This window comes from Oryzias latipes, chromosome 4 (genome assembly GCF_053564925.1).
Source record: "Oryzias latipes strain Hd-rR chromosome 4, Olatipes_Hd-rR_3.1".
Classification (NCBI taxonomy): Eukaryota; Metazoa; Chordata; class Actinopteri; order Beloniformes; family Adrianichthyidae; genus Oryzias; species Oryzias latipes.
Window position 1 is genome coordinate 15,436,355 of NC_136240.1, and position 8,877 is coordinate 15,445,231.

The following is an 8,877-nucleotide window of genomic DNA, read 5'->3' on the forward strand; positions in this document are numbered from 1 at the left end:
CAGGGACACACAACCACACTCTCACACCTAGGGAGAACTTAGTGTAACCAACTAACTATGAGAGGAGAGCATGCAAGCTCCATTCAGAAAAGTCCCAGCCGGGAATCAAACCAGGGCCTTCTCACTGTCAGGCAAGCTTGCTAACCACTATAACCACTGCATCCCCATGCAACCCTTGGCAGAGGCATGCTCGCCCCAAAAACTAATCTCAGCAAAAGCCCAGTTTGACTGATGAAAGTTTTGGTTGCACCACCACAGGTCAGAGAAAAATATTGTTTCAGATGGAAAGGAGATGCAGTCTGGCTGACATGTCAGAAAGATTGTGTTTTTTTTAAAGTAAAAACTGGGCTCTCACGGAACATCCCTTCATTTTATAAACTCACTGAAACCTTTTCAGGGTCATGGGGGTGCTGGAGCGCAAAGGCAGGGTACATCCAGGACGAGTTCCAGGCTGTCGCAGAGCTACACAATCAAACACACAAACATTCACACCAAGGGACAATTTAGAATAATCAATCAAACTACAAAGCATCCTTTTGGACTGTGGGAGGAAGCCAGAGTGTCTGGAGATAATGCACAAGTGCGCTGGGAGAACAAGCAAACTTCACACGAAAAAATTAGGGCAGTGAGGCCAGAGCACTAACCACTACACCATTGTGCAGCTCCTATTTGCTAAACAAATTAGATTAATTAAAATCCAATACTTGCAGATATTTGTTTGACACCTTTAAGACAATTAAAAGTGTCAATACTTGCAGATATTTGTTTGACACTTTTAAGACAATTAAAATGAACAGTCCTTCCAAGCTTTTTGCTTGTGTGCCCAGCCCAGAGGAGGATTCCTCTGCATCCCGTTCCAGTCTGTCACCAGAGGAATTAAACCTCCACCTCCACTTAGCTTTCTCATCTTTCCACAGTGGAAGATAAAAGGCAAGGATGGGGTCTCTGAGGAGTTTCCCCCAAAAGATGTAGAAGAAAAAATATGAAAGAAGTGAAAAAAAAAATAAGTTCAAAGTTCAAAGAAAGGGAGAACAACGTTTAACGGGGGAGAAAGAGGTATAAATCCTGCAAAACTGGTAATGAGTCTACAATGCGGTGTAAACAAGGAGTGGGAAAAGACACTGATTTGTTTGTATTTCTTTAACCCTTGGGCTATCCTAGGCATTTTGACATTGGGAGTTGGGTCATTTAGACCCACTATACAGTTCTCTGAACCTTTTTTCTTCAATGATTTGTGATCTTCACTGGTGTCCATGGATTACATGAAAACTTTCCACCTTTATCCACCTTTGTCATGGCAGCGAGAACACGTCAATGTAAGGGTGGGGTCATCTAAGATAGCACAAGGGTTAAATATCTTTATTCATTATTGTTGGTGTTTACAGCGGAGAACAGTAAAGATGACCTTAGAAAATGACTTTGTTGGCTGATTTACTTTACCTAAGAACTTCAACAGTCTGAGTTGAAGTTTATTCAAAATTTTAGATTTTCACCAACTAAAATGTGTTTGAAATAAGACAAAAAATTACAAATTGACTTCAAACAGAATATATCTTTATTTTTAAATTACCCAACCATAACTGAATGTTGGTTACCAGCTTTGTGTTGTTCACAACTGAGTCACACACAATGCTGACCACTCAGTATGGGAGATAAGTGGCTATTAAATAGAGACTTTATAAGCCATCTAAAGCAGAGAACAGTCTGCTAAATGATCAACCACCTTTTTGCTGCTGTGTTAGAAAAAAAAGGCTGAACTTGGACTGTCTTCCTTTTTTCTTTATGGTCAATTAAAAACTCAGAAACAAACAAATGAAAACCCATTCATCAAGGCTGTCAATGATAGGCAAACATGCAGAGACAAGTCACATATTCTCCTAACTCATGGTCCCACCCAAATAGCACTCTCCACAACCAGCATTTCTTCACGCTGACCGTCCTGAGCTTTTTCAGTTATGACAATCATCCTCCCCCAGCAGGTTCCTCCTCTTTTTTTTTTTTTTAGACAGTGTTGCTCAAGCCGAGGTTATGCTAAAGGCAAGAACTACACAATTCCTCTTTCTCCAAAGTTTTGAATATTTTTTTTTCTGAATGTGCCAAGAAGTTTATCCCAGAGATTCAATCTATGGAAAACTTTTTCATGATGGAAAAGGTCTGTTCCCTGCTTGGTTGGCTTGTTTAACAGATTTAAATGAGGAATGTTGTACTTGAAAGTTGTGGGATGATCTGACATTAAATGTGATCTATTTCCAAAGTCTTTACATTTCCAAAATCTTTGAATGCTTCCCTTTAACCAAAACCTGGATTCCCTTTTTATTTTGTTACTTTTAGCATTAATTGAAAAATATGTGAAATTTTTGCAGAGATCCCTCACATTGATTATATTGTCACAGATTATGACCTTGTCTGAATTCCCACACCACTCCTTAACTACTATCTAGTGCCTTTGATTTGAAAAGCAATCTGGACAACATACTTGCTACTTTATTTAAAAGGCAAATATGACAGATTTCACAGATTTCCCAAAGTAAAAAGATAAACATTTTATGAAGACTATCTATGAATCAACTGTATTCTAAAGCTGAAAACTTAAGCAAAATGAATTCAATTCAATTCAATTTTATTTGTATAGCCCAAAATCACAACAACAGTCGTCTCGATGGGCTTCGAAGTAAAACATGAACTCAAAAGGATCATGAATACAAAGAGTTCAATAGGAAAATACTAAAATGAACTAACAAACTGACTAAGCTATACTGGCATCCCTGCCCTTAGACCCCCCTTCGCGGTAAGGAAAAACTACTAAAAAACCGGATTCCGGAAAAAACGAAGAAACCTCAGGGGTGCCCACATGAAGGAGGGATCCTCCCCCCTGACGGACAGGCGATTTACCAGAACTCTTAGAGAAGAATTAACTTATCTAAATCTACAACTACATATGTAAAGTCCAGCAGACGAGCTTCATCCAGCCGTGGTTGGGGGGACAGTCAGGGGTGCTAGTCGAGCCTGAGACAGGAACCACAGCCAGGTGTAGGAGCAGGAGCAGAGACGAGGTACTCGGTCAGGTACAGAGCAGAGACGAGCCAGAGATGAGCCAGAGGCAGGATCCACAGCCAGGTGTAGGAGCGGGAGCAAAGGCGAGGTACACGGTCAGGAACAGGAGCACGGATGAGCCAAGTGGAGTCTGGAAGCACTCCCACTCCCCAGGAGGGGAGAGGGAAAGAGTGACAATACATGAATCAATGAATTAAAAAGAAATTTTTGTCAAATGAAAAATCGTTCAAATGCAATGCATTATGTGTGTTTCATTGTTTTTATTCGAGTGAGCATTAATGCACAGGTTTTTTTGCAGAGGCTTCTGGGAAATTTCTTGGACCCTGAATTTTGGAATTGTAGATTCTGACAGCCTGAAAAAATGGTGAGTACACTATGTAGTGCACTAAATAGTGAGTAGAGAATAAATTTGCACACAACACATGTTTACATGAGCACTATATTTTAAATAGGGAGCAAATATAATATTTTCCAATGCATATAAGAGGCAGAATATTCCTGTTTATATCAGGAAGTTCAGAACCCACCATTTGTTCTTGCATCCACTCATTGTGCAGATACTTGTTATCTCCTGGCGTGATTGCTGCAATTATCTTCTTACGGGGCTTTTTGCCCACAAGTTCAAGCCTCAGCAGATGATCCAAAACACGGCTGTGTGTTTATTTTTACCCTACTGTACAGATCTCTACATTGGCTCCCCATGGCTAAAGACCTGAAACTCACCTACAGAGTGATCTACTCAACACCAATATACTGTACCTGAACACCATCTACCAGGTGTGCAATCATGCAATAGATCACATGCTAAATTCTTCAGCTCTGTAATCCCACAATGGAAGAAAAAAACAGTCAAACTCTGAGCACAAATGCAAAAATAATAACTCTTCCACAACTTCTTTTGCCCTTGAAAACTAACATAAAACATCAACAACATCCAACTTGACTTTTCTTCTGACCAGAGCATTTTTCATACACAGCTCACATCAGAATGTGTTGACTCCTTCATGTACTTGTGGTACAAGTCTCCTTGGATAAAAGTATCTGAAAAAGTGTTTGAATCTAAATGTGCTTTTAGCATATTCTGAATAATACATCTTTTTTTAGAATAATTTTACTTTTGATGATTTGACACCTTTAACCCTTGTGCTATCCTAGATGACCCCACCCTTACATTGACGTGTTCTCCCTACCATGACAAAGGTGGATAAAGGTGGAAAGATTTCATGTAATCCATGGACACCAGTGAAGATCACAAATCATTGAAGAAAAAAGGTTCAGAGCACTGTCTAGTGGGGTCTAGATGACCCAACTCCCAATATTAAAGTGCCTAGGATAGCACAAGGGTTAATAATGTTTTTCTTTTTTTATTCAAATAACATTCTTTTTTATTCAAGAGACTCTTAAATTTACCAAACACCTCTGACATTTTTTCCTTTAATTATTGAGCTGCACACTTAAAGGAATTTTTATAATCCTCCTGATTTACTTTGAACTGTCAGTTCAGGAGTTGTTGCCATTTTTCCTGACAGTCAGATGTAATGGTGCGTTTCACAAGATCCCTCTTTTGCCTGCAGGGTAGTGTGCACACTCAGGTTTGAACAGGTTTGCATTTGAAAATGTGGATTTCAAAGTCGTGACACATTATTTCATGTGACTGAATGACTCATCACTTATTTGAAGAAAGATTTCTGCTTTCCTTTTCCTTGATGTGAGAGGAATGCGTTTTGAAGCCAAAACATCAAAATGTGATATCAATAAAATATATTTACAGTTTTCGATTGTAATTCATATCTTTTGTTGAGCAGTGATCCTATATTTCTTGTCAGACATTTAAACATTAAAGCTGAAATACCGTTATCTTTAAATGTGCAAAACTGTAAAAAGGATTTATGAGAAATCTGACAAGGCAAAGAACCTATAAAAAAAAATATCAGAGTTTTTTACATTTGCACAAGAGGGCGTAAAGTTGGTGCAGAACAAAAAGACTCCAAGTGTGATCAATCTGTCAAATATGTATTAGCAGATTTGCTTAACAAAGCAGAAAAAGCAGAACTTTAACTACAGGCAAACCCACTAACGTGTCAGTTTTTCCAGTTTTACCCTCAACTTATTGCTTTTGTGGATGTGAAAATAGGGAAAGGCTGTTTATGTGTTTTAGGTGTGTGGTAATGGTATTTTTCTTCATTTCACTTCTTTAGTGTTTGTGCTGGGCCTGCTTCCTGTTTTAGTTTTAAAGAGCATTATGTCTTAAACTTTGCTTCCTGTTCTTCATCCAGACCAAGTCGGAGTTATCTTTCAGAGATATTTCTTGACCATAGTCAGATCCTTGCTCTTGCATTGGCTCATAATTTTTAGATTTTTGGATCTTGTGTATTCAAAAAACATCAGACATTTTCATCTGTGTTTCAATTATGAGTCCAGCGTTTGAATGCATTCATTCATTCATCTTCTAACCAGTTTTGTCCCTTTTGTATGGAGTTATTTCCTTTTGGGGTCACTGGGCTGCTGGAGCCTATCCTGGCCACTTGTGGATGAAGGCAGGGACATCCTGGACAGGTCACAGTCTGTCGCAGGGCCACTATCACACACGCATGAACACTCACATTCACACCTAGGGGAAATTTAGAGTAAACCATTAACATATGACACATGTTTTTGGATGGTGGGAAGACGCCGCAGTCCCGGGAGAAAACCCAGCCATGCACAGGGAGAACAAGCAAACTCCACGCATTTAAATAATTTTTCACATTTCCTCTACAGAACTGACAGTTTTGACAGAAATTGTCTATTGAACAGTTTAACCAGTTGGGGATGCAAATGAAACTAAAAGGAACAAAAAAAATGGGAAAAACAAAAGCAAATTAATGAAATATTGAAGTTTCTCTCAAAAATGTGTTGAAATGCTAAAATATAAAGTAGAAATTTTCTTCTCAATAAAGTCTATAAAAAGTCTTGAAGATCTTGACCCATAGTTGTTGATTACAATATTCATGTATAGGTTAACCCTTTGTACCAGAGCTTTAGCTCCAGTATTTACATTCTTTTGTCCACAGTAACTCTTCAACAGTTGACACAATTAATGCAGAACAGCAGTAGTTCATTAGAAAATTCACCTCCTTGTTGAGGGCGGGACTGTTGGCGCAGAGCAACTCCAGCCCCTTTCTCAAACCCATAAATGAAAACCAACATTACCGGTGCAACAAAGATGCCGAGCAATATTGTAGCTATCCAGCCACACAATTTTGAGCCAGACGCCAGCTCGGATGAGGAAAACAAAGACATAAATTGATCTGGTTGTCTACAGGTGGATGCATCAGAATGGAGAAGAGCAGAGAGCTTGTGGCCCGCCCAGCTTATTTCTTACGCCACAAAAATGTGCTTTTTTTTTCAACGGCATTTTGTTGTCCCCTACTGATTCACGATGATTTGATAAAAGAAATACTTAAATGCAATTTTAAGCTTCCTTTTCTTTATCTGTGTGCCCTTATCATCAGAAAAATGCCACAAAAACATGTTAAAAACACCAAAAGCTGAATTTGCATTGAAGTAGGTCTTTCAATAAAATTTGATGCCAGATTAAAATTGTGAAGCATTTAAAACAGAAAAGGCAGAAATTTGTATTTTTGTGTTTGGTAGAAAAGTTAATAGTTATGGTCAGAATTGAAAAAGTGCTCACATTTGGACAATTCTTGTAGTGTTTTTGAACTTTCAAATTCTGAGATGAAGGAAAACAACCTGCTTTTCTGGTTTAGGCACTTTCTAAAACATTCACACAGGAGTCGGAAATGATTATATGATTTCTGACTCCCTTCTAGATTTGTGACGCAGAGCTGGTTGCTGAGTCACTGTCACTTTTGATGAAAAGCAGAAACCTGCTTGGAAAAACGTGCAAACCTGTGTTTGGAAAAGCTAAAAGTAAAACAAAATCACAAATTGTTGGAAGTTCACTATTACAGATTTGTGAGCAATGTTTGAGAGAAATTGTTATTTTGTGTAAATAAAATGTTTCTGATCTTTGAGTTTATTTAAAAAAATGTGAGCAAAAACAAAAGTGTTTTATTTTTTGTTAAATGTATTTTTAAGACAATTTTCAATTAACTGTTGAAATCCTATGAAAAAGTTTTATTGTGCATTTGTGTATGTTTACATCTTTGTGAGTTTTCTGGTTTTTGACCATCGATATCTGCTTGACACGTTTCTGTTGTTTCTGTTTAATCTCTATAAACATGTGTCTTTATCTCGTGTCCCTGGTTGTTTATCTGTTTGTTCCTCTTAATACTCAGAAGCGTTTGAAGGCCTACTGTTGCCTGGCGGCTCTGAACTGACGAGGTTGTGATTTATCTGTCACAATGGGTGTGTGTGCCACTCGGCGCGTTTTCATGCGTCTTAGAAAGACAGCAACATCAAAAACGTTTAGAGCTAGAGGGACAAAGACACAGCAAAGCGTTCACAAACACACTTGAACAATCATGCAGGGACACTTTGGCTCGAACAGACAGGAAGTGAGATGGATAAACAGGCGTCATGGCGGATGGCAGTGGGGCTAAAGCGGACCGCAGCACTGAGATGTTTTTCTTCAGACTCCAGCATGTCCACTGACCTGCCTCCAAATAGACATTTTTTCCCCTGTCTACTGTTTTCAAAACCTTTCTCCAGAAAAAAAGCCATTTCCAGTATTTTCTGCTCTGCGGCAGTGAAGTGTCAACATCAAACAATACTTTGTAAAAGGAAAACTGTGCGATTTTCCAGGAATGTGATCATCATAAATTCCACATAAATATTGGTACCTGATGTGATAATTTATTACAAAAACAAGAAATACTTGTTCTGGCGTCAGTTCCTTATTTAAAAAAATAGTTCTGTGATACTTTCTTGCAGAACATAAACTTTCAAAGCATTGGATGAATATGGGAAGAAATTGAGAAGCAAAGAACTGTAAGAGAAACCAGCATGTGTGACTGTCCTCAGCTCCATTGTTTAAAGCTGAAGGCCTTTTTTCAGACATCTCATGGACCAAAATAGTGATGGAGACACCGTAAACAGGAAACAGGATACAGGTTTGGAGCATGTATTTTTCAAAAGAATTTCCTGTCTTCTGCTAGCTCTCCCTGTCTCATTGCTCAGTCATGGTCCCACACCTCCACATATTAATTGGAGCTAGACTGTGTGTGTTTGTAACTACGCCCCCTCCAGGGTCAGGAAGTTTAAGCCAAAGCATCAGCTGGCGTTTGTGTGGAACTTCTCCAAAACTTTTAGAACAAACTGACCAAAGCTATAGTGACTTGAAAAACAGAGCAGAATAGCCACTATTGGATAAACAGAAGGCAGATCTTTGGAAAGCTTTGAACAAATGCATCGACTGATGGATTTTTGGAGAAGAGCCAGGTTGAAACTGTGCACAGTTTCTCTGTTTTGAACTGTTCTTACTTGCCTGACAACCTTTTTTTTTTGTGGCAACACAGCTAAAAACTCCATTCATCACATCTGACAAGTGAAAACAAATCAACACATGACAGAGCATACTTTAAAAGCTTCAGCAAATTAGCGGTACTCAGCCGATTCGGAGCCGCAGCTGAACATGGTAAAAGCTTTAGCTTTCACTTATATTTTGGAAAGTGCGTCTGCAATCCAAGAAACTACAAAGAAGATGTTACTTTCTCGTCTTCAACAGAGTTAATCCTTCTAGTGTAACAGGCTATGAAGATAGTGACTTGTTGGCAGCCAGTTAAACCACTTTCAATGAATCTTTACCCCTGAATCTGCTGGAAATCTGGGGATCATTATTGTTGGGCAGTTAAACATTGTCAACTACAGTTCTTAGTT